This window comes from Bos mutus, chromosome 9, assembly GCF_027580195.1.
Source record: "Bos mutus isolate GX-2022 chromosome 9, NWIPB_WYAK_1.1, whole genome shotgun sequence".
Lineage (NCBI taxonomy): Eukaryota > Metazoa > Chordata > Mammalia > Artiodactyla > Bovidae > Bos > Bos mutus.
The window spans coordinates 38675584-38699772 of NC_091625.1; the positions used below are offsets into that span (position 1 = coordinate 38675584).

At 45.3% G+C, this 24189-nt stretch overlaps 1 protein-coding gene across 3 annotated transcripts in view; it reads left to right on the plus strand.

Moving 5' to 3' along the window:
* Positions 1–855: 855 nt before the first annotated feature.
* The window catches only part of FYN (FYN proto-oncogene, Src family tyrosine kinase), a 211053-nt gene continuing 187719 nt past the window's right edge, over positions 856–24189 (plus strand). For 2 of the 3 annotated variants that reach the window (XM_070376415.1, XM_070376416.1), the window contains exon 1: positions 859–1310. The gene's annotated coding sequence lies outside the window, so the exon portion shown is untranslated. Of the gene's footprint in view, positions 1311–24189 lie in introns of all 3 variants that reach the window. The other variant, XM_070376417.1, reaches the window with a different exon arrangement.

Consider the following 24189-nt stretch of genomic DNA (forward strand, 5'->3'; position numbering starts at 1 on the left):
AAAAGGAAAAAAACCACGATAAGGCTGAATTCATGAGAAACCAAAGACAACCAATGGCTACAATTAAACATGCTTTTGGAAAAAACTATACAAATACCCACTCTGTGATTGCAGATTCCTTAGTAGTCGCTTGCCCTCTCCACCCCTACTCGTATTTCCCTAATACTTCTTGCAGACTTTGCTTGTATATATATACATATATCAGAAGACTATAAATTCATCCTAATTTATTCCGTTTTATCCCCTTCCTTTTCTTCCTCTCCCTCCTTATAATTTACTAATAATATTAACTGTGCGTTTCCAGGTTTCTCTTTTTTCCGGGTTTCTGTGATGGGATTCTCCCTTGCTCCGCACTCTTCGGTTTGATCAGAGAAAACAATTTAATCATCCTAACAGTTTTCCAATGTATCCTCCCACCTTCAAACTAAAAGACAACAGAAAGGAAAGATAGCCCTTTCTCAAGGCAGGTTCCCATGGTTTTGAGGGAATGGCAGATGCCTTTCTGCAGTAGCGGCTGCAACCTTCTCCAAAGCTGAAACTGCAGCTCACACTCTCCTCTTATTTCCTTACCCTAACCCACTACCTCAAGTCCACGTAAACCTTAAAAAACACACACTCACAACTCCTCCAATCTAGCATCCTCTCTCACACCCTTACACCACACGCACGCCTGGATGCCCAATGCCACGGGAACTCTCTGCCCACTCGGTGGCCCCACCCATCGCCGCCCCGCCCCCGCTCCAATCACCAATGGTCGCCACCCGCTGCTCCCGAGGGGCTCGTTGATTGGACAGTGGAGCCTGCCACTCTAGCGGGGCCTCCCGCCCTCCCTCACTCCCCGCTGGGGCTGGAGGGGCTGGAGCATCAGCGCGAGTAGCTCGGAGCAGCCGCGGCAGCGGCGGCGCGTCGTTGCAGTTGCGCCATCTGTCAGGAGCGGAGCCGGCGGGGAGGGGGCTGCCGCGGGAGAGGAGGAGGGGTCGCCGCGAGCCGAAGGCCGCCGAGACCCGCCCGCCCACCGGCCGTGGGAGTAGAGGAGAGGCTGCCCTCGGAGCCGCGCGTCCATCACCGCCCCGGCGCGCGGCGCTTCACCCCGCGCACCGAGGGCTCCCCAGGCGCACACAAAGCCGCCGCCCGCGCCTGGGAGGGATCCGGTCGCCGGGCCGGGGACACCCGGCGCCGCCCCCTGGGCACTCTCAGAAGGCCCACCGACTCCCGGGCCCGCCGAGCAACCACCGGAGCCGCTTCGGCCGCGCCGGAGGAGGCGGGGAGTGGACCATGTGAATGGGCTCCGGAGCCTGAGCGCAGCGCAGGTAAGCGGCCGGGGATGCGCCGCGGGGCCGCGGGGATGCTGCGGAGATGCGGGCCGCGGGCGCCCAGCGCAGCGCCGCCCCCGCCGCGGGGCCCGGCGCTGCAGTCTCTGGGCCATCGCCTCCTCTGGGGCTCCCCGCGGGGCTGCCGGGGAGTTGGCCTCGCTTGGAGTCTTCCTGTGGTCGCTCCGGAGGACACTTCTGCGGGCTGCAGCCCCGAGGTAGCGCAGGGTTGGGGGGTCCAATTCCTCAGGGTGTGAATAGGAATTGGCTTGGGGGATGGCTGGGCTGGCCCAGACTCCGCCTCCGCCCTCTTTTCGGGGCCCCCCGCGGGGACCCGGGCTGTGTGTGTTGTTTTAATGTCAGGGATGATGTAATCACTTAATAATTGATGCCCCGTGCTGCTTCCCTCCCCACCCCACTCCACCCCTGCCCCACTCCTCCACCTCTCGGCCTCCTCCTTCTGTGGCCGTCGCCTTTCCCATCGCATCCTCCAGCTTATTTCTGGCACCTCCCTTGCACTTCCCCCATCCTCCCCTCCACTCTTCCTGTGCCACCACCCACCCTTCCCCAGTCCCCCGTGCTGGAGCCTTAGCTCCTCTTCCTCTGACCCCTCCACCCCTCCAGCTCCCTCAGGCTCCTTTCTCCTTCCTTCTCAGCTCGCTGGATTTCCTCTCTACTTCCCTAGATCGATGACTGTTTTTGTTTGGTCGCCTCCCCTCTCTTATCTCTGCGGCCACAGGCGGAGGGGACTGAGCCAGAAAGAGGCCACCAAGCTTGGGCCCCGGCGGAGATTTGCTGGGACTGAGTGAGAAGAGGGATAATAAAGTCACCCTTCTTGCCCCTCCTCCCACCAATAAATCACACAGACTCGCTGGGTGTGTGTGTGTGTATGTGTGTGTGTGACACAAAGAGCCCTTTCAGTGCACAGAGAGGAGACGCACAAAGTGCCCAAGGATGGGCGCGATGCTTCTTGTTTCTCTTCCCTGGGGCTTCCCTTTTGCTCAGATAAAGCAGTTGATCTTCTCTCTGAGAGTCTTTCCTGCCACATTTACCAAAAAATAAAAGGCCCCAGATGCAGGGTGGCAGGTGCTGGCGTTTTGCTGTATTCATGGACCGGTAGTGTTGACTGGCGGCTGCAGTACTTCTTAGATTGAAGGGGGAATTGATTTCAGCTGTCTGAAGAGTTGCTTTACTCTCAGGGTAGCACCCTCCCTTGCCCAGTTTTAACTCCCTTTCATGGTAGGGGGTAGGATACATGGGTGTGGGAGAGGGAGAATTTTGTTTCCAAAAGAGGGTTATATTGATGTTTGCTAGGAGTGAGGCAGCCTAACTTGCTTCTCTCAAGTCTAAGGAAGACTGAAGTCATTTGAAATGAAGTCTTGTCCACCCAGTGATGGTTGTTTCACCCTTGTATTTAAATAAGCTCCTGGGGACATTGCTAACACAGCAGTAAGTCGGGATTTGGAAGACCACTGGGGACTGTGTCTCTCTTCCCTGCTTCAGGGTAGCCTTCAGACGCCCACTTCCTTCCTCTCACCGCCAAGCCACTGCCGTACTTTCCACCCTTTGTGCTCTTTCTTCCAAGTCCCTGCCCCTCTGTCCCTCGGGTCCTGTGCTTTCAGACGAAGGGACTCACAGATTTTTGGAGGAAGTGGTTTTGTTAACTGTCTCAGGTGTTGGAGGCACTTAGCTATGAGCGAAAGATGTGGAGAGTCTTTTGCCTGATCTCTTAAACCATCTGCTTGATGTTCCTCTTGAAAAGGAAATGTAAATGTTTAAGTCTGGGGGCTTAATGTTCCATTCTGTAAGCCAGTGACTGTTACGTGCTTAATCAATAATGTCAAAACTTAGGTTGAACCCATTGATTCCTAAGAGCATGGCTCTTTGACTATTATAATAGAACTGTCTCAAGTTCTTCAAGAATTTTATTAGAGAAGAATTGTTATGGTTCATTAAACATTTACTCCTGCACTTTCTAAGGACATTCATCTTGGAACATTTTATATTAAAAAAAAAAAGCAAAAGGGTTAATGAGGGTAGTGTTAAAAACAAAACAAAACAAAGTGTTGTTTGTTTGGCCAAACCCAGGAAAGAAAGTGCACAATAAGCTCACACTCTGTTGACTGAGTTCAAGAGAGTGATGAGGTTGAATGTGAACAAATGCATATTCTGCTTTCTGTACTTTTATTCTCTGCTTTCTCCTGGGTCTGAAATCTCCTAACCCCATCTGATTTGCTTGGGTTCTGTTAAACCTAGGGCCCAGCTCAAAAGTCTTCTACTTTGGGATGCTTTCTCCTCCTTTCCCCTTCAAGCAAATCACCATGCCTCCAATTTTGTTTTCATACTTCAGCAGCTGACATTATGGTTGGCACGTGTCTATTTCCATCATTAGTTGATCAACACACTGAAAGAAGGAACCTGGTCTTGTTGCAACAAATGTGTTAGGTCTTTGGTATGTGCTAAGCACCTGGCTTAATTAGGCTAATATTAGCAGCTATAACAAATAGGCCTGCAAAAATATAATGACTCAAAAGTAATAGATGTTTATTATTCCTCATGTAATAGTTCAAAATGGGTATTTCTGATCAGTGGGTGACTTTCCTCCATGCAGTGATTCTGGGCTCCAAATTCCACCATGCCTTGGCACTCCATTGTAATCTGCTTTCAGCTGGCAGAAGTACAAAAGAGAGAGTAGAGGGGATGCACCCACTTTTTAATTGCCCTGGCCTGGAAATGACACCCATCACTTATGCTTACATACTTTACTTGAGGGCTAGTTAAATGGCCACATTAAACTGCAAGGGATCCTGGGAAATAGTTATCATATGACCAGAAACAAAGTCAAGAAGATATGTGTTTGGGGCCAGCAACTTTGCTATATGTCACAACTCAGGTGGTGCAAGTGGGAAAGAATCTGCCTGCCATTGCAGAAGACATAAGAGATTGAACCTGGGTTCAAGCCCTGGGTTGGGAAGATCCCCTGGAGAAGGAAATGGCAACCCACTCCAGTATTCTTGCCAGGAAAATTCCTCGAACAGAGGAGCCTGGTGGGCTATAGTCCATGGGTCGCAAAAAGTCAGAGCACACACACACACTTTTGCTATGCGGTGCTGCTCAACAAGGCAAAGTCCTTCAAGGACTCTGTAGGTTAATGAGAATTAAATGGAAACCTAGAGCCTTTACCCATTATTGCCTTCATTCTTTTGCTATATGCCAGATTTTTGATTTTACAAGTTCAGACCTTTACATTTTAAACGTGTTTCCAAAAACCTTGGTTTTTTTGTCGATTCTAGTAGCCACTTCCCACCCAGTTATTCCTTGTAATACAGTGATCTGATGGCTACGGTACTGACTTTGATGTGGCTCTCCAGTACCACCTTTGTTGGCCTAGATGGTTATCTGCTGATTTTAGACTTCCCGAATGGCCAGGAGAGTCTTTAGAAATCACAGTCCTACCTTCTCTAATTGGAAGAGGAAATGAAAGAGACTCTAGAGGAGAAAGTTTTTTCCCCAGGCCATGTTCATGGGAAGGGAGCCTCACCTGCCCAGCTCTTCAGTCCTGACAGGGTCCCCTCCAACCCGCAGATGTCTTTAGTGGGTGGGTGACTGTGAGCCCTGCATCTTCCATGGGATTAAGTGAGCTCCCAGAGCCAGGTGAATCACTAGTATTTTGGATAGCCCCTGTTCTCCACAGGCCTCCCCAGGAGCAATTCTGTCTGTACTAGTCATCAGACTTAGTAATGCACATACTTTTGCTATGTTGTGGTTTAGTCACTAAATCGTGTCCAACTCTTTGGTACCCCACGGACTAGCCCGCCAGGCTCCTCTCTCCATGGAATTTCCCAAGCAAGAATACTGGAGTGGGTTGCCATTTCCTTCTCCAGTTTTTTTTTTTTGCCCCTGTGTGTATGCTATAAACAGTTCATTATATTCATCAGTTCTGTAGACATTAGCCCAATATCTTATTGTGTGCAAGGCACTGGAAGATAGGATTATGAAAATGAATACTTCTGCTGTCCTTGCTGTTTAGGAGCTTAGTCTGCTAGAGGAGATAAAAATAATACATAATAGCTAGTTTTATTGAGCATTTACTATATGCCAAACACTGTTTAAGCTCTAATCTTAATAATGGTATGAACAGCTGAAACTAATATAGTATCGTAAATCAACTATTGCTGTTGTTGTTTAGTCGCTAAGTTGTGTCCAACTGTCTTGCAACCCCCTGGACCGTAGCCTGCCAGGCTCCTCTGTCCATGAGATTTTCCAGGCAAGAATACTGGAGCAGTTTTCTGTTTCCTACTCCAGGGGATCTTCCCAAACCAGGGAGTGAACCTGTGTCTCCTGCATTGGCAGGCAGATTCTTTATCACTGAGCCACCTGGAAGCCTAACTATACTTCAGGGTTGTTTTTATGTGAGGTAGTTTTGCTTACAATCTCCATTTTACATATGGAAAGTGAAACAAAGGACGTTAAATAACTGACTCAAGATCATGCACGGCTGGTAAGCAGTAGAGTCAGGATTCAGGTCCAGTTAGTTTGGTCTCAAAGCCTTTGCTCTTAGCCACAAGGCAGTATGCAAGATCACGAGGCAGTATGCAAGATAATACATATGGACACAATGATGATATTGATTAAAATGTGTTACATGCCATAACGGAGGGTGGCATAAATACTTTAGAATTGGATTCTTTTGGTTGTTGGGAAACATAACTTTATGTTTAAATAAAAAATAAAATGTCAATTCCTATTGCCATTCTTTCCATTTTAGACCCTTGTGCTAACCTATGAAATTAAAAAAAAAAATCTAAAAATGGGAAAGCAAAGCATGTTGATTCTGGAACTACTTTTACTCAGTGTAACTCTCTATTTTAGGAGGGATCCTTCTGTGGCCCACAGATAGGTCTGTAAGAGTTTGTGAATCGTCCTACATATTTACTCATTAAGCAACATTCATTCATTGTATCTACCATTTGCCAGACATTGAACTAGATGTCTCAGGGACAGAGAGTTGTAATCCTGCCTAAGGAACTGCCTGAGGAAGGCTCTGACCACAGTGATAACTGCCATGATTCTGGGTCTACAAGGCAGCATGAACTCCACAGGGAGGTAGGAAATTGGGGTGGCCAGGCAGAGAAAGCCAGAGGAGGAACTGGCCATTTGAGTGCTGTGTGAAGGCCATTGGCCTGGAAGGAGAAGCCGAGGATGCAGATGCACAGACTTTAGGAAAGTGAAAGTGAAAGTCAGTCATGTCCGACTCTTTGCAATCCCAAGGAATTCTCCAGGCCAGAATACTGGAATGGGTAGCCTTTCCCTTCTCCAGAGGATCTTCCTAACCCAGGGATTGAACCCTGGTCTCCCACATTGCAGGCAGATTCTTTACCAGCTGAGCCACCAGGTAAGCCCAAGAATACTGGAGTGGGTAGCCTATCCCTTCTCCACAGTGTCTTCCCAACCTAGGAATCGAACTGGGGTCTCCTGCATTGCAGGCGGATTCTTTACCAACTGAGCTATCAGGGAAGCCTGACTTTTTAGGTAACTGTAAGTAATTTAGGGTGAGCAGGGGTGGTAGAGGGAGAAGATGAGACTGGTGGGAAAATTGAGAACGTTCTTAAAAGTACTTTGTCTAGAAATGCTGTTTAAGAGTTGCAAGTAGAGATGCCGCTTTGGTCTGATTTGTTTTATGAAGATCTGTTTGGCCACAGTGTGGGCTGTTGACCAGAGGTGGTCAACATCTATGTAGCTAAGGTAGTTATGGAAACTCAGATGAGCCATAGATGGAGTGCTGCACAGAATTGGGGATGGAACAAGAGAGACAGAATAAGAGAGGGTGAGACAGTATCTTGTGAGGCTGCGGGGAGGCAGAAGGGGGGTCCTTGAGAGTAGGTGAAGAAAGACCTGCAAACAAGCAGTGCAGTAAGAACAGGGAGCGAGTGTTTTAATGATGACTTTTATCATGGACACTTTGAACTTTCAGGTCAAGGTATCTTGTAGGCAGTTGAATAGATGGGTCTGGATTGAGGTATAAGGTATAAATCAGATATAAATCTGTTAGCATATTACAAAATACTGGGAGCTGTGGATATGGACAGTATCAGTGAGGAAGAGTGTTGAATGGACCGGGGGAGCAGAGGTGCCCAGGCCCCGAATGAGAGAGGTGCAGCCAGAGGATTGGGCTGGCCGAGGAGGGAGGGGGCCCTGATCCACAGCAGGGGAGGGCACCCTGATCCACAGCAGGGGAGGGCTATGCCCCGGACGTTAAGCAGGATTAAGAATGAAAAATGCAGTTGGGTGTTGTATCCAGCTAGAGCAGTGTGACCATAGAAATCAAAAACTCTGCTGCTCCCCAGACCAAGGTAGAAACATGTAGCAAAACCCAGAGAGCATAGAACCATAAGGGACTTAGAGATCATGTAGTCCAGCTGATCCATTTCACTTGTGAGGGAAAATGAGAACCCAGAGTGGCTGACTAACTTGTCCAAGATGGCAAAGTCATCACGTAAAGCCAGGTTTCAACCCTTTCAGCCCGGGTGAGGGGTGTGGGCCTGGTGCAACCCCTTCCAGCTGGGCCCAGTTACCTAATCTTTTTGTGCCTCCCCATCTTCACCTTTAGAATGAGTTCCTACTTCAGAGGCTTGTTGGGAGGAGTCAATGAGTTGATCCATGTAAAGCACTAAGTAAAGTATCCCACATATAGAAAAGCAATGTGTATACTGCTGTTAATACATATATAGATGTATATATCTATACATCTATACATACACACATGTGTATCTATACATACACATAACTCACATATCCCTTAGGGAAGGGATGAAAATGTATTGTGTACAGAAAAGGAGATTTTGAACATTTTAGAAAGATTTGAGTGATTGTCAGTTCTGAGTCAAGAACTATTGGAAAACATAGGAAATTAGTTGAAATAGTATGATGGGAAAACTGCATTTTTAGTAAGTCTTCTTAAGAAACGCAAAGCCTTTCTATTGTTGAGAATAGAAAACATAAAAGTGCTTTGAAGTTAGCCCTATGAAAGAATGTCTTTGTTTTTAACCAGAATTTTACCCTATCTACAATGTGCGGGTGTGTCCCTTGAGTTTGACTGTAGAAGTCACCATGACTTTCTGAAGGTAGAATAAACTCCAGAGTAGGAAAAAACCCCGCAAGTTATGAATTTCATGCACTTGGTTCCTATGAAAAAAGGGTGATTTGGGTTATTTAGAGAAATATAATTTTTTTCCAGTGATTCTAGTTGAGCAGATCTAATTTTTAGCTACTAAAACACATGAGAAGCCTGAACAGTATTATCCAAATGGACTTGGGTGACTTGGAGTTCAGACAGCTTCCAAATAAGTGGCACTCTGGACTTGATTAGAACACAGTAATCCTGGAAGGGTATAAATTGAATGGATTTATGGTCTAATAAAAACATGGGAAGAAAAGATAATGCTTACTGACTCATGAAACTTTAACAGCGTTTGCAAGACTCTGAGTTGTAATATTTGGATGAGAGTGTTTTCCCATCCGTCTTGGCCTGCTTCCTGAATGACCCGCGTCGTGCCTCGCTTAGGGCGTGAAACAGATTCAGGAGCTCTCGGGTGCAGAGGTCGTCATTACCTGTTCTGCCTTGTCCCCACCCCCCCACCCCGTGTCCTCAGGCAGCACCCATTGGTTTGAGCAAATGTGTATTGAGCACCCATTGACTGTAAGTTTGAGGGAGGGAAAAATAAGATGTGGGAAAGTTTTAGCCCATTGCTAATTTCAATTCAGAAGGCCTTTTCTGAGAACTGTGTTTTTCTGATCTGTATTCCTATCTCTGTGATAGTATAAAAAAGCACACAGCACCCCACCACCACTCACCCCTCCCTAAATACACCAGAATGATAATCATACCTGCCTTTATTATTGAATCCCGGAGGCCTAAAATGCTTTACATACAGTAATTTACTTACTCATCACAACTAGACGAGGCAGGTGTTACCCCGATTGGTCAAATGGGAAGATTGAGGCTCAGAAAAGTAATATGCCCATTGTCACACAGCTAATTACTAGAGAAGCCAGGTCTGTCTGGCTCCTAAACTCACACCTGATCCAAAACTGTTCCTTGTTCCCTGTGTACTTTCAAACCTTGTTGCTTTTGCCTTGCAGTTACTTCTGTGTTAGGTTTTGGGGGACAGGAAAAGTACCTTTGCCCTCAAGGAAGCCCCGCTTCTTCTGATGACTTCATGAAGACTTACCTTCTGGGAAGCCCCTGTTGGTCCTATTTTGGGGCTCCGTGGCACTTGGTTACCACCTCGTCATCACCCTTGTCACAGCCTGACTTATAAAGCAGAGTGGGTCAGCTGGGTTGGACAGTAGGAAGATACTGGCCTTTATTCCTGACTTGGGAGCTCTTTGGAAGTCAGACTGTGTTTTATTCGTGGTTGACTTGCCAACTCAACACCTAGCACGATTTCATGATGTACTCTTATTATTCCCATTTAACAGATAGGGAAACTGAGGCCTGGAGGTGTGGTGATTTGGTCAGGATCACACAACTAGTAAGCAGAGCTGGGCTCTGAACCCAGGCAGTCAGTCTGATCCAGAACCAATGTTCTTAAATGCTAAATTGTTCCATCTCTCCAACGAGATTACAAACTGTGAGGCTAGAGGCAGCACCCACCACCTCCTAGCCCAGTACTTGACAGCTCATACACAGTAAAGATAGGCCTTCTTCTTTCTTCCATCCACCCTGGCAGGGAGACAAACAGGAAACGTCAACCCAGGGCTTAACTCATGATAAGGAAAGGGCTTTGGGGCCTTGGTTACATGACTGTTCTCTGAGGATCTTAGAGAATGCGTAGTCCCAGGCCCGGTTCTGACTCAGTAGGTATGAGGTGAGCAGGGTTAACCCTGACATCTTTTCTATATGTGAGAATTGCCCTGAGGATGGAACCCATCAGGGAGGTGGCTTCTGAAAGATGAGGAACGAAGCAGAATGACTCTGAGCCACAGTGGTGGGAGCTGGCTGCTGAAGGGGTAGAAAATCATCCATCAGAGGCAGAGGGAAGTGAGCCCAGGGGAGGCTGGGGATCAGAAATCCGCCACAGAAAGAGCTCTTACCTTGTGTTTTTTAAGATTTCTAAGTACCTGCTCCTTTTGAATGTGCTGGTGGGATTTCATCTGATGCAAACACTTTCATTTTCTTCAGAGCTTCCATCTTTGAGGTACCCAAAAATAGTAGGCTTTTCATGGAGTTGTATAAGGATTCCATCTGCTTTATACTGAAAAGTAGGGCTTTAATGGAAAATTAAAAATGAGTCAGATCGCCTTTCCCACAACAAAGCCCAGGGCGCTTTTCCCAACCTTTTCTTCTTCTAATCCTCAGAAAAAGTTACTGAATCTATATTTCTGTGAAATTCTGCCCAATTTAAATTCTACTGAAAAGGCAAATAAACACCAATGAGTTCCTTCATTGCCACACATTGTAGTATCTGTTTGGAAGCAATAACAATTTTAAATGTTGTCACGTGTAAAATTTGATTTTTATTTCAGTTTCAATTTTATTCCAGAAATCGTGTGATATGTTGCACATGCACGTAAGGATATTTGAAAAATACTAATTTATCTTAAAGGTTTCTCTTGTTTGCTCTCAGAGTTTGGAGGGGTTCACCTTTTTGTCTAGTTTATTGTCTGACCTCCTAAAAGTATAAACAGCCCCTCATCATTTTCTGATACAGGGCCTGAATTGTCACACTCTGTCTTTCTGTATCTTTTATCATCGTTTCCTGCTTGAAAACGCCAGTTCTCTGGCTTTATTTTGTGTGCACCTTTGCCTGATCGATATTCTCTTGATATGTCCTTCACTCTCCTGTTGTTTGCAAATAATGATCCCAGCTGCTTCATCCTATGCTTTCTAGTTGAGGATGTGTTCCTGATGTGAGGAATCCAAGGAGCAGAGAATTTTTGTGACTTGCCCATGGTCAGTACATCCAGTTCCTCCTTTAGTTTAGACTAGAATCCAGCTCTGCAGAAAGCAATGGCACCCCATTCCAATACTCTTGCCTGGAAAATCCCATGGATGGAGGAGCCTGGTAGGCCGCAGTCCGTGGAGTCGCTACAAGTCGGACATGACTGAGCGACTTCACTTTCACTTTTCACTTTCATGCATTGGAGAAGGAAATGGCAACCCACTCCAGTGTTCTTGCCTGGAGAATCCCAGGGACGGGGGAGCCTGGTGGGCTGCCGTCTATGGGGTCACACAGAGTCGGACACGATTGAAACGACTTAGCAGCAGCAGCAGCAGCAGAATCCAGGTCTCCCGGAAATCTGTATATGTGGGTCCCATCTTCTCAACAGACCATGGCCTCATATGATGGGATTTTTTGGTCTCCCTGTAGCTCGTAGCTCACTGTCATTCATAGTGTAGATGCTCAGCAGGTGTCTATTCAGATAGATTCTGGGGGCAGGGCACTGGAATCTGTAGCTAGTTTCCTGGCCATCTGCTGGCATCTTCTTGGATATTGAGCTTCTGTAGTCTCTGATGGCATTAGGTTCACTCTCTATAGACCCGTGTGACTTAGGTTTGGGACTGTGCTATACTGTTTTAGGAACCACCATTGTCTTCTGACAGTGGTGTGTGCTTAAAGCTCTTTTGTCCATAATCTTTAGCTTTTTGTTAAAAATTTAGGGTGGTCAGGAAAACAGTTACTTCCTTGCCCTCTGTCATCAGGTTTTCATCAACAGGATTTTCACTAAAAAAAAAAAAAAAAAGGATGTTACCAACAGTGCCTAATGACATCCAAGACCAGGGAAAAATGCAGAATGTTTCAAAATCTGGAGGAAACTGGAAAAATATGACAGTGAGTGATGGAGGAGGCAAGAGTGGCAGAATGGACTACAGGGCTGGGCCTGAAAGCCTGTGGGGCTGCATGAAACCCAGCAATGGCTACACGGGTGCCATCTCTGCATGCATTCATTTTGTTCACTTGGCATAGCTGAAGAATCTCTTTAGCGGGGAAGGAGGGTTCCATCTTAGACTTTAGGTCCTCCAGAGTAATGATTTAACACTGTATCCCAACCACAGCTTCTGTATATCCTTCAAAAGAGTGATTGACAATAAGCCTTACAAAATGTTTTCCACGGTTGTGGGGAGCGATTGCTTGAGTCATTTCTGTGACATAAGACACAACAGCACAACAGGCGATGTTTGTCAGCCCCGCATTAAGCGTCTTCTCAGCTGCCTGTGAAAAGCTCTCTGTGATTCTTCATTAATGGCTTCCCCTGCCTAGCCCTCACCTGGATGCCAGGTTTAATGTATCCGAGGGAGAGCCTTAAAAACACATTCTGTGGCGACGGACCACTGCTGTGGCAAAGAGGGGAAGGGGCGGACCGCATGCTTCACTGTCGTTTGAAATGCCATTATGGTCTTTGGAAAGCGGTAGTGGACTTTTTTTGCTTCCTTCACTATGCACTGTCTATGATTTCAGAGCTTTTCCTGCCCGCCTCCCCACTGCCACAACTACCACCTTAAATGTCGGAGATCACACACCACTAACAAAATGCACTTTCCCCTTGGCGAGCCTGTAATGTCACCACTTCATGTATTTATCCAGTTTGTTCCTGTTTAGTCACTCTGGTACATGTCAATGTCAATATTGTCTATTTTCAGTAGCAAGCTTCTAGAAGGCTGAAAGCACACCTCATTTAATTTGCTTTGTGCCATGAAACACTACACGGAACTGTGCATTTATTAAGTGCTTGTTGATTTTGATTCTATGCTTCAAGTCTGGTAGGTCCTACGGCTGTTCTCAGTACTTCTGGAATGAGATGCATCTTGAGTAAATTTTCTTCTTGCAGATAACACATCACATCCAGTGCATCTATAGATCCTCAGAGTCCTGTGTTAGAATCCAGATTTTGGTTGCACGCAATGTTTTAGGATCCATCTTTTGTTTTACCCCCTTGGGTGAAGATGCAATGATCCCAGCTTCTAATTCTGTTAGCAGGTTAGGGCCAAAGCACAGATAGTATGCCATGCTACACCCTTCTTTTCATAGAAGTGTGGTTGACCATATCATTCTCAGTGTTTTATGGTTATTATTTCAACAGATTCTTGATTTCAAACTGCTGAGAGGTGGAGGTAGTTCTCTATGAGGGTAAGAACTGCTCAGTGAAGGCTGATGAGGTGTGATTTAAGAACCTATAAGGACTACAGTGTCAGGAGAAGAACCACATACCTCTGTGGGTGTCAGTAGCTCCTGGGAGATTTGGGTCAGTTTATGCATGTGTGTGTGCTCAGTTGCTTCGGTTGTGTCCAACTCTTTGCAACCCCATGGACTGTAGCCCACCAGGCTTCTCTGTCCATGGGATTCTCCAGGCAAGAATACTGGAGTGGGTTGTCAATCCCTCCTCCAAGGGATCTTCCCAACCCAGGGATCAAACCTGCGTCTCCTGTGTCTCCTGCGTTGCAGGTGGATTCTTTACTGCTGAGCCACCAGAGAACTGTGGTGCTGGAGAAGACTCTTGAGAGTCCCTTGGACTTCAAGGGGATCAAACCAGCCAGTCCTAAAGGAAACCAATCCTAAATATTCCTTGGAAGGACTAATGCTAAAGCTGAAGCTCCAGTACTTTGCGAAGAGCCAACTCATTAGAAAAGATCCTGATACTGGGAAAGATTGACGGCAGGAGGAGAAGGGGATGACAGAGGACAGGATGGTTGGATGGCATCACTGATTTAATGGACATAAGTTTGAATAAGCTTCAGGAGATGGTGAAGGGCAGGGAAGCCTGGCATGCTTCAGTCCATGGGGTCGCAAAGAGTCGAACATGACTGAGTAACTGAACAACAGCAATCACCACCAGGGACGCCCCCCTGGTCAGTTCACACCTGAGTGCAATGCAGGGAGGATTGGTGCTTGGAAAACTGCAGCCCCAAACAGTCTCTGATTGTACCTCAGCCCGCCTATACCACAGGGAGAAGAGTCCAGTGTAGCAAAGTATTAAGAGTCCCCCATTTAGAGTGGCCCAAGGAGAGGCCCAGCGCCCTCCCTTGATCTCACATCCCTGCCTGTGACAGAGGTCATTTCCAGGGGTGAAAGACCCCAGCCTCCACCCCCACAGCAAGGCGCCCATGTGCTTGAGATACAGAATGGTCACCGTGGGAGGAACCTTGCTTGTGCTCCCCTGAGCCAGAACATGCAGAAATGATCCACTAGAGGACCATTAAGCAGAGAAGGAGCCCTTGTATTAATTTCCTCTGGCTGCTGTAACAAATGACCATGTACCGGGTGGTTTAAAACAGTAGAACGTTTCCTTTCACAGTTCTGGGAGCCAGAGGTCTTGAAATGAAGGTGTCAGCAGGATTGGTTCTTTATGGAGACTCCGAGGAAGACTCTGGGTCCCATGCCTCTTTCCTAGCTTCCGGTGGCTGCCAGCAACCTTTGACTTTCTTTGGCTTGTAGACCCATTAGTACACTTTTTACCCTCATCTTCACATACCTTCTTCTCTCTGTGTCTTTATGTGGCCTTCTCTTGTAAATAGGACACTTGTCACTGCTTTAGGTTCCACCCTAATCCAGGATGATCTCATCTAGAGATCCTTACCTTAATTACATCTCAAAGACCCTTTTCCCATATAAGGTCACGTTTCCAGGTTTCAGGTGGACATATTTTGGAGGCCACCATTCAACCCACCATAGCCCTCAAAGGGACAGCTATTAGCAGTAACCTGGGAGGAGAAAGAAAGATAAGAAAGGTATTGCAAGTTTGAATGCCTACAAAAAAATAGGCACAGTACTTTATGTGTGTGATTTTAAACTATTGCTGTAAGATGGGTGAAGCTAACAGTGAAGGAAGTTCAAAATCATGGAGTGTCCTGAAAAACTTTTCAGTAAAATTGAAGGCTGAGCCGTCATCCAAGGTTGGAAGATTTGGAGATGAGAGGAGACTTGGAGAATACAGAAAAAACCAAACAGCCAGGAAAATATAGAATAATGTGTTAATAGATTAAAAAGTATTGCAGAGAAGTAGGGAAGCCCCTTTGGAATTTGTGTTTTTAACGGGTCCTTTTAGCCCAGTTTTATGACTGCTTAGTAGTACTTGTCCTTGCCTGGAGAATCCCAGGGACGGGGGAGCCTGGTGGGCTGCTGTCTATGGGGTCGCACAGGGTCGGACACGACTGAAGCGACTTAGCAGCAGCAGCAGCAGCAGTAGTACTTGTCACTTGGGAATGGAAAATCTGACCTGTGGTGACCTAGAGTTGAAAGTTGGTTTGAATAGTCAAATGAGGAGGATGCTCCAAGAGATTAAAGAAAGCGTCAGTTGAATTAGCTGAAAGGGCTTCCCAGGTGGTATTCATGGTAAAAAATCTGCCTGCCAAAGGAGGTGATGCAGAAGAGATGGGTTCGATCTCTGGGTCGGGAAGATCCCCTAGAGTAGGAAATGGCAACCTGCTCCAGTATTCTTGCCTGGAAAATTTCATGGACAAAGGAGCCTGGAGAGCTACAATCCATGGGGTTGCAAAGAGTTAGACGTAACTGAGCACCCAGAGAAGGTAATGGCTGGATAGGGGAGTCAGCTGGAACTGGGATGATGGATAAGGCAAGGGAGGGTCCAGGGTTTTATGGATGGGTGAACACAGTGGGTATGGAGGAGACGCAAGGGCCTTCTCACCCTGGAAGAAGAAACCTCGGAGGTGGAGAGTTCCGAATGATGCCAAACCAGGTGGCTTCCTGTTGAATGGATCTATTCAACAGTAGAATAGACAGTAAGGACAATAATTCTTATATAAAGAATTCAAGAAAATGAAAGTCATAGTCCCCTTTTTGCCCTTGCTTCAAATTATGTATAAATGGTGTCTCTAGAGAAATGGCATGTTAGTCCGATGCACGTTTAACAAATCCTGGATGAGTGTTCTGGGACCCCTGAGACCTTGCATTATGACCAGCCAGCTTAGTGGGGATAATATTTTGAACTGGTATTCAATTTACTTTCCCTTCCTTTTAATTCTTGTTGCCCTGGGAGTCTCCCCCATTGAGCCGAAGGATTCCATTACTTCAGGGGGAGGACAGAGTATGGCCTAAGACAAAGAAGACATTGTTTGGCTTCTGACTTCCAAAACAGGACCTTGAAGCCTGTTTCAGCGACCAGAGTTAGCCCAGGCCTTCGTTTAAGAGAGGCAGGCTTTGTTAGCAGAAAATGATTTGTGGATTCCGAGGAGCCGGGTCTCAGAGGAGGTGGCGTGTATTGTATAGAGAGGCTGCCAGCAGGAGGAAATGCCTTCCTGGGTTGGAGGATGGAGGTGGCAGAGGTTTGGAGGAGACTCGATGTCCCCTGCTCCAGGAGAATCTGCAGGGAGAGATCATGTGTACCCTGCACCCCTACCTGGAACTCTGGAAGGAAGCCACAATGGAGTGGACCCTGCCCTGGGGCACATTTAGGCAGAAACAGCCCTGAGCTGATATCCCTTCCCTCTATTTCCCAAAGCTTATACATGGTGTAGGAGAAATCCCAACAATCCTTGGACAGCTGTGGAGGTGCTGTGAGAGCTGGGCGGGGGCATCCCAGGGTCAGGACGAAGAGGGCACAGAATAAACTGGGTCAGTCCCACTGCTGAGGACTGGCTGGGATTGGGGCAGCAGATTTCCACCAATCACGTCAGCAGAACCAGGCCAGCTCGCAGAACAAAGGGATGAGACATCCCAAGGAGGCCAGTGAGGGCTTGGAGGGCAGGGTGGAGACCAGGTCCTCGCCCCATCATGTGGGGGTCTGTAATCAGCCCCTTGGGGAAGGAGGGAGAGGGAAGGAACACAGCCCTGAGAGGCAATCTGAGATGAGCTCAATTTGACTAATTGCCCTGAAGGAGCGAAATTTTTAAATCTGAAGAGCAAGTTGTCTTGCAGTAGCAAGATGTTTGTTTGTTTGTTTCCTACGGTAGGCAGAAATGCAGTGGTCATGATCAAGTTGAAATCAGCTATGAAAAATGTGCACAGCTGGGTAGTGATTGTAAATTGCAAACCTTGCATATTGCATTGAGCTGTTTTAACAGGATGATGGTGGTGACGATGGCGACAGTGTGGTGGTGGCAGATTTGCCTGCGTGTGCTCTTGCAGTGTGCTCTTCCCTTTGTGTAAATCCTGGCTTAGTCTACCTGTGCTTGGCTCATTCTGGGCGAGAAGTGGAAAGATCTGTGCTCTCAAGGACGATCAGAGTTGTCCACCGGGTATTCCAGAGTTTAGTGAAGATTGGGACTTTCCATGGTTTAACCAGTGGCACTTCTTCTCAGGGTCCTCGGTTGCCATGGAGTCAGGTCAGTGGAAAGTATTAGAATTTCAGGCTTTTCTCTCATGAACTCGGCTGTGATGCTGGAGACTAGAAGATCATTCTTACTGGGTGTGATCCTTCATATCTTAAAGGTATCAAGGTGAATACTGGAAATTACACTCTCTGACTGACTATAATGGGAGAAGCTCTTCATTTTTATTCAATCCTCATGTACTAAATAAAGCATGAGTTTATAAAGGGATTCATTTCCAAGTATAATTCATAAGTAGTTATCAGAACACTCAAATGAGGTGGGGGGGACCAGTTAGCTCTTTTTAGATACATTTTAATCTCTCTTTGACATTCATAAGAGGATGATGCTGCATTTAAGAAGATGTTTTAAAACCTGCTGTTTCTTGAAATGCCTAGTAATTTTGGAAGGGAAAGCTTTAGTCTTGCTTTAAAAAGCATATGTTTGGTGGGGTGGAGTGAGGTGGGAAGTTGCCTGTTAAGATGCTGCTTATGTATTTTCCTACTCGAAAATTATGGTGACATATAAATACGTCTCACATTTCCCTCATCTGTCAGGCGTAGCCAAGGGAGCAAGAGATGGGGAACTATAACCACTGTTTGACAGGAGTCACTAAAATCGTTTAAATTATAGAACTTAAAAAAATGTTGATTAACTGATACCATTTCCATAATATTTTTGACCTATGAAATAGTTCCCTTCAAAATCTCAAAATAGAATTTTTAAAAATTAAAAACATGTCCCAGATGTTAGAGGAAAAAAAAAAAACTTTTTATACCGTTTGTATAAACAACAAAAAGAACATAAGACAGTGACTATTCTTGGTACATGGGGCTTCGCAGGTGGCAAAAGAATATGCTTGCCAGTGCGGGAGACATGGGCTCGATCCCTGTGTCAGAAAGATTTCCTGGAGGAGGGCATGGCAGTATCCTTTAAAGTTGTGTTTTATAGTTAACATTGGAAACTGTTGCTATCTTCAATTGGCATTTACGTATACATAATATTTTTAACAGAAAACAGCATTTTCTACAGATACACATAAGCTCAGAGCAAATTCTGCTAAATGGAGGCTTTTCTCAAAATAGCGTTTTCCCCCCATACTGAAATGTGTACATATTTTAGCCCAAATATTTTCACAAGTCTTTTATCCCCGCTCAGGATTCTTATCATCAATAAATATTTGTTATAAGGCAAAACTCATGAAAATAAATTCCTCTTTGGTACTTTTAAATGCTTTGTCACATTTAGATGACACAAAATTATAGATCATTCCTAATTTCACTCCGTTGTAGTACAGAATATAAATGTATCTGATTAAAACCAGGAACATCATCAAAATATTGCCACAAGTTTAGATGCTCCAAAACATCTGTAACCCTATTTTAGGATTAAAACTTGGACACTGAATTCTCTAATGTGGTTAGTGCCTTCCTTTGCTCTGGTTGGGATAAATTTTAACATCTTCCTATTTGTAAGCCTTGTTTTCAGTAACTGCACTTGGTTAAATGCTTTTTAAAATCTGAAATGTTTTGGCACTTCAATCTCTACTTTGAGCAAAGATTTCCAACTGTTTTGGAACAGAACCCACCCCAACTTCACAGCATTCATCCACATACCATCACAACACACTTAGGTTGATTTAGAGAATCATTTCTCAGACATTTCTAAAGCCTAGTTGATGGTGACAGGCAGCAAAATAGAAGATGTGTACTTACAATGCCGCAGTGTTTTTTGTATTCACAAAAACACTTGATCACAAAAATTTCATAGTTCAGTTTTTCTGTTTGCAAGAGAATCCGTAGATGTGGCGATTGCAGCTTGTTAGGATATAGCCACTTGTTGAATGCAGTTATGAGTTAGGTGTATGCCATACCCACATCATATAACTTTCTGCCCATAGGTTTCTTGATTTGGTAAGGACAGTTATTTATAGCATCACAAAATTTGTATTCTGCAAAAACAACTTCATCTTGTTTTAAACTTTTGACCAATTAACAGTTGTATTCACACTAGCATGAGATAGTCCACCTGTGACAGAATGAACTTTCACAAGCTTTATTTTGATCCCAGGAAATAGATGGGGGAAAAAAATAAAACCATAATCGAAATTAATGGATTTTTCTGTTTAAAACACCTGTTAATACTAACTTACAACTGGAATCATTTGTATGTTTTTTTCTTCTGCTAATGAAGCCAATAAATGTATCACTTCACTTTTCCAATGTGCACCAAAAAAAACTGAACTCAGAAATAAGCAGAATCAACATAGTATAGCAGTCATTTGATCCAGAGGAAAAGTCATGCTTCCTAGAGTGCTGTCAGTGAGCCTTCCATAGCTATCTGTGTTAAATTGTCATCCTTGGTCACAGTCTTATTACAATAACTGTTATGTTAACATTTGCGGTAGCTACTGATGCTTCCTTAGCATCAGTATATTGTATTAGTATACACGGACTTACAGAGTGAATAATATCAGTGAGACTCCCATGCTAGATAATATCAGAGAACATTTTGTGCGAGCTCACATTCATCATCAACTTTCTTAAAAAGGCAAAAATGTAATTTTTCATTTAATTTGTTTTTTTTTCTTTTTCAGCTCATTGTTGCTAAAGGGGATATTGCAAAGTAAAATAGAGTATCAATAAATGACAAAAACACTGTCATGAGCACATTCACATCATTTTTGAAAAGGTCTGTTTCCTGCAAATATTTCACATACACCTAACCTGTAATTTTCTGTTTCCCATGGACGCTTCTGACCAGTGTTTTGTGCATCTCTGGCCGCAGTGTGGGTTAGCACAGCTGGTCAGTGCATCCGGTGTGTGGAGGGGTCTGCCAGGGGAGAATGCAAGGTGTTAGCTGCTCTGGCTGCTCATGTCCAAGTGCTCTTTATTTTATTGGTGAGCATCCTACCTGTTTTCCTTGAAAGAGAGGTATTTACTGCAGCCAAGACTGGAAAAGAACAGGAAAACAGATGGATTGTCATTGGTTACCATTCCGACTTAATTACATGGTAGGATGAAAATTCTCTTCCCCATGCAATTGTCTCATCACTAATAGGCAAGACCATGGCCGAATCTGGAAGAGCAAAGTGGAGGCTGCATGCTCAGTCACATTTGATTCTTTGCCACCCCATGGATTGCAGCCTGCCAGGCTCTTCTGTCCATGGGATTTTCCAGGCAAGAATGCTGGAGTGAGTTGCCATTTCGTAGTTCAGGGGATCTTCCTGACCCAAGGATCGAACCTGCATCTCTTGGGTCTCCTGCCCTGGCAGGTGGATTCTTTACCACTGCGCCACCAAAGTGGAAGTTACCAAACCCAATCTTGGTGCCTTTTATTGCAACTCTTAATAACAGTCCTTGGTTTAAACACATGAAACATCTGGACAAACCTTCATCTGATGGGCTGCAGGGGCAATGGGTATAATCTAGTGCTTTCACAGATAAGCCAGGACCTAAGGTCACCCAGGCTTCCTGGTGGTTTAGTCAGTAAAGAGTCTGCCTGCAATGCAGGAGACCACCTACAATGCAGGAGACCTGGGTTCAATCCCTGGGTCAGGAAGATCCCCTGGAGAAGGATATGGCAACCCACTCCAGTATTCTTGCCTGGGAAATCCCATGAACAGAGGAGCCTGGTGGGCTACAGTCCATAGGGTCGCAAAGAGTTGGACACGAATGAGCGACTAAACCACCTCAAGTCACCCTAGTCAGAGATCACATTTGTCTGTCTGTTTCATACAGTCCTCCTTTGGCCAGACTGTTCTGATCAGCCTCCCGCTCTGCCCTCGTATATTGCTAGCTTCCAATCCCACTGCTGAGTGAGCTTTTTAAAAAGTCCTTGTGAGAACACATTGCTGGGTAACACCCCTCAGTATTGTCCTCTTGAGCTGGAATAGTTGAACTCTTCACCGTAGCCCAGGGAGCCTCTTATGCATCCACCCACCCAGCTGGCCCTGTAGATTTTAAGTTTCCAGGTGCCGCATACCTTGCCTGTCTATTCTCTTTGCCAGGGTGGTTCATGAGAGCCACTCAATACACTTTCTCGAAGGACTGAATATGATTTGAGTCGATGAAAGGAAAACAGAAGAAGTATCTTGCTAATCCATGGGGATAAGGAATGCAAGTCTAAATCTCTACGTCCTAAATATTATTTCTATCTCTGATAACAGAGTTGGACAGCAGAATGTAACAGGACTACATCCTCCTTCTCCACCATCAGAGGTGTTATGATGCCTACAAACCGTTCTGATTCTCAGTCTCCCATCCCTCCCCGCACCCGCCCCAACCCAGGGAGAAAAGTGTGAATTCTAGTGCGTCTATTGTTTCCTCCAGCATTAGGCCAGGAATTTTGTTTGGCGTATACTTGGTGTATGTGGCAAGGAAAGGTGCTTTTCTGATTGATTTGGGGAAAATGGGGCCACGTGATGGTGGTGGTGGAGGAGTACTTTGAAATCACGGTTTTGAGATCTGTGTTCTTACATGACTGCTTTCTGTTGGATCTCTTTTTAAAACATGCTGCCGTTCAGTTTCATCATGAATGCCTTTCCAAGGACAGTAAATGGTTTTACACACTATGACATCGTTTCCATGGCAACTAATGTATTTTAGCAGAGAGAGAGAGACTCTGCTAGAAGTAGGCTAAAAAGGACAAATACAGAAATGGCACAGTGTAAAATGTGGGACAATGTGTGTTGTAGTAAAGATTTTTTTTTCTGACTTCTTGTTTAGGAAAACCTGTGTAAGTAGATCCTGGTTTCTTAACTCTTAGTAGTAAAGTGTTTACTGTACCCAACATTATCTAGTATTCTGCTGACACAGTTTCTTTATTTAGTACTTGGGGTTTTTTTTGTTTTTGTTTTTTGTTTTTTGCTTGCTTGTCTGTTTGCTTTAACATGTTCGTTCCATTAACATACAACGTTTGTAATTTCACCCATTTTTAAATGGTGAAACTTCATCTTCACCTCGAGTTCTCCTGTGGTAGCCACCTTACATCTCTGCTGCCCTTAATGACAGAGCCACTGTGGAGGGCTGTCCCCACTACCTGTCTCCACATAGCATCTGTTAAAAAAAAGAGTCAAAATCATTCCAAGCAAGATTTTACCCCACCACTTGCTCCAGTTACTCACCTCTCATCCTCTAAGGTTGTTACAATTTAGCTCTTGGATTTTTCAGAAGCTAACATGTGAATGTAAATATGACTGACTGTTAGTTGCCCAGTTATGTCTGACATTTTGCAACCCCATGGACTGTAGCCCACCAGGCTCCTCCATCCATGGGATTTTCCAGGCAAGAACACTGGAGTGGGCTGCCGTTTCCTTCGCCAAGGTATCTTCCCAACCCAGGAATCAAACCTGGGTCTCCTGCATTGCAGGCAGACTCTTTATCATTTGAGCTTCAGGGCTTATAAGTATACATTTCAAATAATTCCACAAAGCATCAAGCCCCATGTGTGAGCCTTTGTGTAAACCTAGTTTTAAAAAAGTAAGGGTTTGGGTTACCCTGCTTTGCGCACCTGAATGTACTTGGATTTTTTGTTATATGATAACAAAATGCTCTTAAGTAAACCCCAAATGGTGGGCAGATAGCAGACAGCTTCCTATTTAACAGAAAAAAAGAAGCCAAGGGAACGCTCTCATGACTTAGAAAGATAGCAAACCAGTCTCTGGGATGGATGAGGGATGACACCCTCATTTGTCTTTTGTTGGACCACATGGTGCATTTAAAAAATTCAAACCAACATTTAAAAATTGAGCACTTTTATATAAAAACTGAGATTTCCAGCTTCTCTTGGAAAAAAAAAACAGGGAGGTCTAGCCAAGCCTGCCTTCCGTCCTGACAACAGCCTGCCCAGGCAGCATTGCAGCTGTCCTCTTGGAATGGAGCAGGGTTCTTCCACTCACCCCAGCCCCGTCTCACATGCTCCATTCATTCCTTTTACCTGCCTGGCTGCTGTGGGTTGTTTAATATGTGACTGTTGCTGTACCCTCTCGCTTTGCCCAATCACAAAGCAAATAAATAGCAGAGCTAGGAGCAGAACTTGGTTTCCAAGCCAACTGCTTCCTCCCTGGCTGTGTACCAAAATTCTGTGTGTTGGAGTGTAATTCATAGTTAGTGGTGAGAGGGATCATTAGGAAGCGGAGTCTATGCTTTGCACCTTACTGCTTGCAATAGAGCCTGTGGTTAATTGTACTAGGCACATTGTTCATATTTGAGGGACTTTCCCCTTCTGTTTCTCTCCGAAGGTTGTATGTGCTGTTGGTTGTGATGGGCAAGATGGCAGTGCTCCACTAATGTTAACATTTCTGTGTGCATAGGCAAGAGGGGGAAAGCTCCAATGTCATAACAGTGGTTCCAGAGTTTCTAGATTTTTCATTGAGGTACATGAATATTTATATAAAAGAAATAAGAAGGGGGTAGTAGCCCAAAGTGTGTCTGACATCGGCCAAGGCCCATGACATCTTCTCAATGTAGGAGGCTCAAAGGTGTCCCCAGCCACTTTTGCTGTCCTCTTCCAGACTCACCTTTTCCTTTGAATTCCTTCTGGGTCCCCTTGATTTCAGGGAGCTGAAGACACCCTTGAGGGTGGCATCCATTTGTCTCCAAGCTCTTCACT